Source organism: Diplotaxodon limnothrissa, linkage group LG3, assembly GCF_057381915.1.
Source record: "Diplotaxodon limnothrissa isolate DT_005_m linkage group LG3, D_limnothrissa_male_GT1.1, whole genome shotgun sequence".
NCBI classification, from domain to species: domain Eukaryota; kingdom Metazoa; phylum Chordata; class Actinopteri; order Cichliformes; family Cichlidae; genus Diplotaxodon; species Diplotaxodon limnothrissa.
The window spans coordinates 48,460,116-48,471,455 of record NC_140598.1 but is presented as its reverse complement, the minus strand read 5'-3'; positions in this window follow the sequence as shown (position 1 = coordinate 48,471,455).

The following is an 11,340-nucleotide window of genomic DNA, read 5'->3' as shown; positions in this document are numbered from 1 at the left end:
TCTACACTGTAAGTAAAGTTTTAAAATACCTGTTTTTTTTGTCACAAACTATACCTTTAATAACATTTTTGTATTTGGGGGGGTGAAAAAATTATGTTATGTGTATTTGTTTCAATAAACTTATACTTATCATGGCACATGTTTAAATAAGCAAAGTTTATTGATCAAATTTATTAAACAAATAGATAATTTTCACCCCAAAAATACATGTTCAAAGCAATACAGGGGTAGCCCAGTATCAGACAGAATTGTGAACTCCACTCTGTAGAGTGAGCAGTTATAATGAAGCAGTACATTTTAACTTGTAGATTCACGCTGGTCTTCATATTTTTGGCCACCGGATGTCACCAAAGATGACTGTGTTGAAAAGCCTCAAGTAATGAACCATTTTTAAACACAAGCTTCAATATTTCAATACAGAAAGCTTTGTTTGGGCATCGCTACACACCACCCTGTAACTAGAAGGCCAGTAATCACTCCAGCCTCAGCAACTCAACTCTGCCTTTAGGCTGCAGCATGTAGTAGACCCTGGCCTGCACAGAGAGACAAACTATCACAGCAGTGTTTATAGTGTGGGCTATAAGTAGACTAGAGTATCAGTGCAATCAAATACACCTGCCTTCAATTAGTTCAACCCCATCACAGCCATTTGACAGGATAACAAAGGGGAGGACGGGATCCACGGCAGATGGGAGGGAAAAAACACACTCCACACTCGCTCCTCGATCCGTTCGCGCCACAAGTTCCACTCTTTCGCTCAGTCGCTCCACTCCCGTACTCCGATACTCTCCACGCAGACTGGTGGTTACACTCCTCGGCATACACACATGCTCAGTCATCCAGGAAACTCGGGAACTGGTTCAGGGAAATCTACTTACAGATAAATGAAAGAATTCAAATTCGAAGAGTCCTCCAAATGTGGCGACAAATGTGTCCCTGTTTTCCACGAATTTCAAGGATGGATCGGGTTTATCCTTCGAATTTTGATTTTTTTTTTCAAATGAACCTTTTTGTGATTTGTTGTTGAAATGAGGAAAAATGATCCTGTTTTCACTGGGGTGAAGAATTTGGCCACTGTGGCATGGAGGTACAGGAATAAATCAATTTACACATCATATTCATATGACTACGATTTTGTTAACCCTTCTGATGCAAAGAACCTGTGATGTCCTCTGGTGTTCTGCTGTGAAAACGTTTGGGTTTAGGCATTAACATAGTTGCCATGGTTTTCTCTCTTCTCTTATTTTTTGTGCGTGATCAGGACAATTCTGGAGAAGATGGGCCTGCAGGGGAAAGTCACCCCCATGCAGGCTAGAAAGAAATAGAATAACTAAAACAAATACAAAGTACATATGTGTGTTATCAAAAAGATACTTCTTAAGAACACAAGTTAATAAATGTACAATTACTAAGAGTTGTGTTTTTTTTTATTTGTCTACCGTCATTTTTGATTTCCTCTGCCTTTAGAATTAATAATGGATTGGATTTATATAGCGCTTTTCAAGGCACCCAAAGCGCTTTACAATTCCATTATTCATTCACTCTCACATTCACACACTGGAATTGCAAGTATCCAGGCTCAGGAGAGGGAGTCAGTGGGAAGCCCACTGCTGTGCTTGGCCTGGTTTGCCCTCATGCATGAGGTGATAGGACAGATGCCTTCAATTAGGCTCCTGTCCTAATTTCCTCTCTCCCTGAGGACACTCCAGGGCCAAGCGCAGCAGTGGGTGACCAAAACGAAAGCGATGAGGGAGTCAGCCACCCACAACAGGGAGACAGAGGTGAAGAGACAGCTGATGAGCTGCAAGACCTCATCAGAGAGGACACGAGGCAGCAAAGAGAGGCTGAGGAGGGGAGAGCGCAGGAGAGCAGAGGATGGACAGACTAATTTCAATTGCTGAAAGATTAGTTCCAAAATAAGCTATGCATTAAAATATGTATTTATTTGAATATATTTGTTACATTGTGTGGCGGTGGCAAGGCAATGTGAAGGGGCCAAATGGAAAAAAACAACCACACGAGCCTTCGATTGTTTTCAAAGCTTTGAATATATTCTCTCTTATTTCTGGTACAGAGGTTTTTTGTCATGCCCACCAGCAACACATCTAGAAATAACCACCCGAGCCTCTCAACAAACCCCTCCTTAAATAGATGCTGGTCAACCAATAAAATGTAAAAGGTCTTCCCACCCCGACACAGCCCAGCTACAAAAACCTATACAGTGAAACATTGCAGTTATTTTGACACACCTCACAAATATCTGATTACAAAACACCCCCCAGCTAAACAATATCCCAACTAACTAAATCAAATCAAACTGAAAATTCAACCCACTCCCCCCTCAGCTCTCATCAGATGGTTCAACCCACTATCAGTGGGTGATTGGAGAACTCCTTTCAGGTGAACATCATTAGGCCATAATCATGTGTGCACTCCATGACTAAGGCCTTCAGGAAGTTGACTTCAAGGGAGAGAGAGAGAGAGAGGTTAATGGACTTCAAAACAAAAGCATAACAAAATCAAAACTTCCTATTAGACACCGTGAGTGCGTACATCATTTAGTGAGGGAGATGCTCCCCAGCACCCTCACATTTTGTCACGCGAGACAAAAAGTCAGCCACCTTATTATGCCTTCCCGGTCGATATTGGATGATAAACCGGTATGGTTGTAGAGACAGGAACCAGCGTGTAATCCGGCTGTTTGTGTCCTTCATCCGCTCCAACCACTGAAACGCCTTATGATCTGTCTCCAAGACAAACTTCCTCACGAGCAGGTAATACTTCAGCGTGTCAATAGCCCACTTCACGGCCAAACACTCAAACTCTACTTCTGAATACAGGGTCTCCCATGGAAAGAGCTTTCTGCTAATAAAGGCCACTGGTCTCTGGTTCTCTCCCACGCCCTGCAACAGGACAGCTCCAATTCCTCGATTAGAAGCATCAGTTTGTACCGTAAAAGGCAAGTCAAAGTTGAGACTCTGAAGCACAGGTTCACAACACAGGGCCTCCTTCAAATCTTTGAAGGCCTTCTCTTGCTCCTCTCCCCTCACCAGTTTAGATTTTACTGTACTGGTGAGATCTGACAAGGGTGCCGCCCTCTCTGAAAAGTTTGGAATGAAGCGTCGGTACCAGCTCAATAGTCCAAGGAAAGACTTTACCTGTTTGTGGGTGTGAGGTCTCTCCCTCATCCGGATGGCCTCCACTTTATCCTTGACTGGCTTGATTTCACCGTTTCCAATGTTGTAACCCAGATACTCAAGCTCCTGCTTTGCCAGGATATACTTTTTGGGGTGTACTGTCATGCCGGCTTCCTTGATTCTTCCAAACACTGCCTCCAAGTGAGTCAGATGTTCCTCCCACGAAGAACTGTGAATGAAAATGTCATCCAGGTAGGCCGCAGCAAATTTTTCCATACCTGCCAAACACTTTATTCATTAACCTTTGGAAGGTCGCAGGCGCTCCATGCAGGCCAAACAGCATCCTGTTCTGAACGCAGTTAAAGGCTTTGCAGCATCCGACAATGGCACCTGCCAATATCCTTTACATAGATCTAACGTAGTGAGGAACTTTGCTTGTCCCACACGATCGATCAGATCTTCCAGCCTGGGTAGAGGAAAAGCATCAAATTCAGACTGTGCATTGCAGAATGTGCACCTCTCTCCTCGGCTTCACCCAGGATTCCTGCAGAACATCCAATGGACCTCTCACCTGCCTGCCATAAAGGAGCTCAAAAGGTGAAAAGCCAGTTGAGGCTTGAGGCACCTCCCTATAAGCAAACAGCAAATAGGGAAGCCACTTGTCCCAGTCTTTGGTATTAGCTGAGATGAACTTCTTCAACATTGCTTTCAGAGTTCGATTGTATCTCTCCACCAAGCCATCTGTTTGGGGTGGTCTGGATACTTCTAATACCTAAAAGCTTATAAACCTGCCTCAGGGTATGTGAAAGGAAGTTTGTTCCATGATCTGTCAAAATCTCAGACGGAATACCCACTCGGGAAAAAAGCTGCAAAAGGGCATAAGCTATCGGTTTAGCTGTAATATTCCTAAGGGGAAAAGCTTCTGGGTATCTGGTACTGTAATCACAAACCACCAATATATAGCGATTACCTGGCTGGGTTCGCTCTAGCGGCCCCACTATATCCATTGCAATACGACTAAATGGAACCTCAATAACAGGTAAAGGCTATAAAGGAAACTGGGACTTTTTTATCCCTAGCTGGCTGACAGATTGAGCAAGACTGGCAAAACTCCTCAACCTCTCTGTTCATACCTGGCCAAAAGAACCTGCTGGCTATTCAGTCCCTTGTTTTCTGCGTTCCCAGATGACCCGCCCAGGGAATACTATGCCCCAGTCTCAAAACTTGCTCCCGCCACTGCTGGGGGACTACTAACTTCCCTTTGTCATCCCTGCTGCCTTTGTAGTACAACATTTGTCCTTTGAGGTATTAATCCTCTTCTATCAACTGACTGGGCTGCACTTCTGCTGCCTGTTTAAAAGGGCCTTCCAATGTCACATCCTGTTTCTGCAGCTCTGAATAGTCTTCTTGGACAGTTTCTCCACTACCTGGAACTGGCAGCTCAACAATATTTTTAATCGTCCCCGTCATTTTGTCTATTCTTCTTTGTCTTTTGCTTTTCCTAGCTTTAATGGCAACTTCTGGCAACACCTCCGCAAAAAATGGCAATTCCGAGAAAATGTCAGATGGCTTGCTCTGGTCCTCCGCCCCATTTTGATTCTCATACATGTGCTCACTAATTAGCTTCGGGACTGCACTGACACCACTCTCAGCCTTTGGCACCTGCTCATTGCATTGTTCCTCCTCCTTCTGCTTTTGTCCCTGTGACCTTGTGACAATATTTACAGGTTTACAAGTTTGTACCAGCTCCTGCAGAATAGGCACATCCTGACCTAAAATTACAGGAAATGACAAGCTTTCCACCACCCCAACTGAGATAAGGTACTTCTGCCCAGAAACTTCTAGATAAACTACTGTTACGGGGTAGGCCTTACAATCACCATGTACACATGAAATATTAAGGACAGGCTTATCCAGAGGCAACTCTTGCTGGACTAGTGTTGGGTGTATCAATGTTTGCACAATACCAGTGTCCAGAAGGGCTTGGGCTTTCCTACCATTTATTTTCACAGTGGTGGTTTGCTGCTTCCCTTCCCAAACTTTATTCTCACAGGGCCTTGGAAGGGTACACACATATGCTGCCCTAGCCTTTCTGACAGGACACTCTGGCTTAATGTGACCCTCCCCCCACAATAGAAGGTTCAAGGTTCAAGGTTCAAGGTTCTTTATTTGTCACATGCATAGTTATACAAGTATAACACACAGTGAAATGTAGCCTGACACGCTCCTCGACATGTGCAAAAAATTGGGGGGGGAGGGGGGGTGTAGAGGAAGAACATTATATATATATATATATATATATATATATATATATATATAGTATATACACTGGGTGAATGTGCAGTAGTAGCAGCAAGCAGGTGAATTCTGTACATTAATATGAATAGACATCTGACTATTTTACAGGATAGACAATATAAACATATTTAAAATTAAAGGAATTTGGAATGTACATTGTGCCTTGGTTTAGTGTCTGGAAGAGTCCTGTCTCAGTCAATTATAGATGATGTGAGAGGGCGGGTGTGTGTGTTTAGGGCACGGATGGCTTGGGGATAGAAGCTCCTCTTGAGTCTCTCTGTCCTTGCCCGGAAGATGCGGAACCTTCTACCAGATTGCAGAAGTTGGAACAGTTTGTTGCCAGGATGGGACGGGTCCTTCAGTATCTGCGCTGCTCTAGTCCGGCATCTCCTGGTGTAGGTGTCCTGAAGCGGGGGGAGAGCAATCCTGCAGCAGCGTTCTGCTGTACGGATCACTCTCTGGAGAGCTTTTTGGTCCTTCACACAGCTGTTCCCGAACCACGATGTCATGTTCTGTGTGAGGATGCTCTCCACAGCGCCTGTATAGAAAATCCTGAGGATCTTTGGAGAGACCCTGAACTTCCTCAGTTGTCGTAGGTGAGACAGGCGCTGCCTAGCCTTTTTGGTCTGGACCTGAATGTGGGCAGCCCATGTCAGGTCTGAGGAGATGTGGACACCAAGATACTTGAAGGACTGCACCCTCTCCACTGGAGCTCCATTGATGATAATGGGCTTGTAGTCTCTGTGCTGACCCCTTCTGAAGTCCACCACCAGCTCCTTGGTCTTGCAGACGTTCAGCTGGAGGTGGTTGTCCTGGCACCACGATGCCAGATTCTTCACTTCATCCATGTAGGCCGCCTCATCGTTGTTGGAGATGGCACCCAACACCACTGTGTAGAAACAAACAGGTTTAGTGGTTAACTTTGTTTTTACAAACCCATCTCCCGACTTCAAAGGCTCTAACTCCTTAGGACCACCCCAACCCCAGATGACTTACCATGTGAAGTGAAAGATTTGGCCAAAGCCCCAAATCGAAAGCTTCTAGCTCCTCGCCTTGCTGCTTGAAATGTTTCCACCAGCTGAGCAGCTTCCTGCGCTGACTTTGGACCCCTTTCTTTCACCCACACCTGGAGTTCTGGAGTCAACGAGCGATAAAACTGTTCAAGGATAATGGCGTCTCCAACCTGCTCCTTGGTTTTCTTTTCTGGTTGGATCCATTTGCCATACAGGTCTTTCAGACGATTGCAAAACTCTTTCGGACTTTCGCCGGGCCGGATGTCAGGGTCTCGGAACCGCTGTCGGTACACCTCTTCATTAATGTCATACTTTGAAAAAATTGCTTCCTTAACCTTTTGGTAATCCCCAGTGTCCTCTGCTGCCATGGCCACATAAGCTGCTCGAGCTCTTCCTGACTGGTAAGGAACCAGCCTCACCGATCACTCCACTTCAGGCCACTGATACGCCACCGCCAGCCTCTCAAAGGTTATCAAGTACTGCTCAATGTCATCGCCCACCTCCAGTTTTGGTATCACTGCTTTCCCCCAGCTCCGACCTTCTTGGTCTCTCGCACACTCGGCAGGATCACCATTTCCTCTCTTAATTGCTGCTGGGGCGGGGACGGCTCTTGGGGCTGGTCCGCTGCACTTTGTTGCTGCTCCAACTCATCTCGAAGGTTATTCATTTGGATCTGCATCTGGCGCCAGCTTTATTGATTCTTTCTCCCACCTGTCACTCATGTCCCGCTGGAAGCGTACACACTCTTGCAGCAGCCCCGCAATAGAAACCAAATCTGTAGTCTCAGGATGCAGCTGCTCCTCCTGAGGCTTCGAGATCAGGGGCACTCCCCCTACAGCGCCCTCCTCCAGAGAGTCCTCTGCCACCTCCATCTTCTGAGCTCTGGCTTGTGTTTTCGGACCCATATTGCAGCTATTAATATGGTCCGCCTCCACTAACGAAGCGTCACACATTGTTATATGTGTTGCATTAGTTTAAAAGTTTTATGTTATGAATAAATTGATTACAACAAACAGTAATTGTCACTGAACTCATTTTATTTACAACTATTTTAAACATGTATGAACATAATGCTTTATTTGATGACAATAAAGTAAATAACAATAACAACTAAACAAGAATATTTCTAATACACCAACAGTATTTAAAGATCAAAAAACAATATTTACAATTGTTCACACAGGATTAACCTGCGTGACCTGTTCCTGGACCATTTCTTTTACAACTGTAATAGATTACAGGAAGTCTCTGGCAGTGTTGCTGGATCTGGATACTAGCCACTAGAAACATTTTATACAGCATTTTTTTGGCATAAATAAAGGTGAAAATTTTTATTATTTTCACTCTGATATATATAGATGTATTGTATATATGATAGACAAATGTTGTTCTTTTAAGATATGTTAGCATTACTGAATATGCCTGAAAGCTTACTTATAAGCATAAAAAGAAACTCTACAAGCTGTGATAACAGTATGTTTTTGATAAAACAAAGAGTAGACTGATCTAATAAATATTCCTTCATTACAGGGGTGGGCAACTCCAGGCCTCGAGGGTCGGTGTCCTGCAGGTTTTAGATGTGTCCTTGATCCAACACAGCTGATTTAAATGGCTAAATTACCTCCTCAACATGTGTTGAAGTTCTCCAGAGGCCTGGTAATGAACTAATCATTTGATTCAAGTGTGTTGACCCAGGGTGAGATCTAAAACCTGCAGGACACTGGCCCTCAAGAGAAAATCATACCATATCATAACTGCTTTAAATCATACAGAATAGATATCAGAGCCTTAAACAGGCTGACTTCTGCTAAATGGGTCAAACTGGGCAGAAACACATAAATCCTTATAAAATGTGATGCAACACTATAGACCAACTTACCTCAAAATATACACAGCATATAAATATTTACAGCAATATGATGCAACAAACACAGCAGAACTACCAATCCAAAATACTCCAATGCTTAATATAACTGAAAAATAAATGGACATTTATTTTCATGTACATTCTGCTGCTGATACATACATACTTTAAGTTTCTGAATATAAAAATTTTAGTCCCACCCAGACTATCAAGATGAATTTAAATGTATGCTAGCTTTGCACATGCAACACATGCCTAATAACTGTTCTGTCCTGAGCTTTTGTTTCCTATTGCACCTAACTTGACCACACCGCCAGTTTCCACGCTAAAGGAGGGTAATTACATATGTCTGATGTGGAAGAAGCTTAAAAAAGTGGGAGAGGTAAGCCCTGACTGGGGTAACAAAATCATGAATGTCCCTTTATAGGCAAATTCCTCAAAAAAACATTTTTTCCTGCCCAGTACCTGGTCAGGTATCTGCACAATGGTCCAGTTGGAAATGCCAGTAACAGGCAGGAGTGGGACCAAAATTGCAGGACTGCAGGAGGAAATAACCTTAAAACCAGTTTATGGCTGAGCTTTAACCAAATACTAACTAAAGCAAGTGAGGAGCAAATAATCAATCTTCTATTCCTCATGGGAAAGACATAACAAGGAGGAACACAGCCATGAAGGAGAATGTGACAAAGAGCAAGATAAGACTGAGACAATATATAATCATACACAGGATAACAAGAGGATGGAAACAGGTAGAGATAACTAACCTAATGACTAAGGAGGATGTTAAGCTGGAAACAAAACATAGGGAAGAACAGATACCAAGATCTGCAGAAAGCATTTGTGCAGTAAATCACCTGATGCAGTTTGCTCTCACAAACTCTACAGGAAGTTCCATGAAGTGTTGATCTAACGGTATAAAAAGGGCGAGGCCAGAATCCGCCCTGCTCTACACTGGCTCAGATATGGAAAGAAAGTGATTTATCTACAGTAACAGGACAGCAGTCTTACTGAAAATAACCACAGGAAAGCATTTAAACAGACACTATTAACAGATTTACATGTAAATACATATTGAAAGGCACTAAAAACCTTCACAAAAAAATAAAATGTAAAGATGCTGAGTGAAAATGAAAGTGTTCATCTAACCGTATCAAAGGGGTTTTCCTGTTATATGTAGTAGGAAACAGGAAAACAATCTCACTGCCAGTTGAACAGAAGCAGAAAAAAATTGTGAAATGACATTTTCAAACAATAAAAGCTAAACTGAAACAAGAAATCCAATCTGCAAAGTAAACGAAACTAAAGAGAATTAAAAGCAATAGTTGCTTTTTCTGTCTCTTCAAATGTTAGACAATTTTAAAGGATGATAACTGTAAAAGGGAATTTGTCCACCTAAGAGAGCACAAAGTCTGTGTGTGTGTGTGTGTGTGGCTGTATGTGTGTAGGATATAAAAAGTTATTATTCTCACATTCGCCCTTGTTTATATTTTTATTTACAATTTTCAAGATTATCTAGCTGTTATACACTAGATATAACATTCCTTCAACCATTTACTTTGTAACAAACTGTCTTTAATCTGCAGAAAACAGTTTTGCACTAAACGGTTTTTACAGTTTTGTCCAAATAACAAAAGGTTCCTCAGCATCCTCCAGCAAATGTCTCCATTCCTCCAGTGTCATAATTACATTCTGTGGTAGAGACAACAGGAGAAAAAGACACAAGGATACATTAAATCTCTTTGCTTTGAGAGCATGGCACCAACTCCTGAATCAGAGGGATCCACCTCCAAAAGGAACTGTTTTAACAGGACCTCAACAAGTGCAGTGGATACTTTAGTTCTTAGTATATATATATATATATATATATATATATATATATATATATATATATATATATATATATATATTTATTTATTTATTTTTTTATTTTTATTTTTTTTTACAAGAATAGGACCAATTTCAATTTGTTAGTCCACTGGATGGCCACTGGTTGGGCTTTAGCATAGCAAAAAAGCTGCTCCATATTTGTAGTTTCATTAAACTTACCCATTTTAAATTTCCAGTATAACCAAGAAAAAAGGTGGTTACCACAAGTGCAAATGTCCTGGTAAGCCAACACATTAATATGTATAAACTGTCTCTAAGTACATTAAAACTATCACACAAAAATGGGTTTATGAACCTTAATTGCAGTTGCTGACACAGTCCTAGACCAAGCGTAAGGAAAACATAGTAGCATTTCTTCCAAATTATTGTAGAGCACACAGTTTAGAGACACTTCAACCTCTATACACCACAAAAACTAAACACCTCAAAAGCTAAAACCTTAACCTTCCCCTAAGAAGAAAGTAGGTTAGGCCACACAGAAACAGTAATTGTAGTCTTACTGCACACTGTTTAAACTACACCTTTGAAGCACATTACACAGTTGAGCAGCAGTATTTTTGTGTTTGCATGTGTTGCAAATTATTTTTATCTGTAAGGCTAATACCTCATAATTAGCATCACATATGTGTGTTTTATACTTTGCTACATACAGTGTACTGTGAGTATGTCTTGAAGGGGGGCTCTTACTCTGATACTAACAGACATAAACAGAGAGAAGCATTCTTGTCTGTGGAAGTTAGCCAAGGCCATTGTGGCGGGACGTGGCCTGCGGTGCCGTGCAGGGAAGGCGGACGCACCTGCACGGCATCCGCAATCACCCCCGCCGACTTAAATAGGGCACTGGGTCCTGTGGTGTTGGCGGTGGTAATGTTGAGCTGGCAGCAGGAGAGAGCTGCAGCTCTGTGTGTGTTTGCATATAAATAAAGAATGCCGCAAAGCATGAACATGCACACGGGTCTGCTGTGGGTTTGTTACAGCCATAAATCAGGCGTTAGGAGATAGTATGCACTATCCCCCCCCCCCCCCCCCCCCCCTCCCTTCTAACTCTACAGGCCTGACAGGAAGACAAGAGGTGGTTTTCATGGTAACAGGAGCATCTCCACATAAAGACATACCAACAAAGCATCAGAAGAAGAAACAT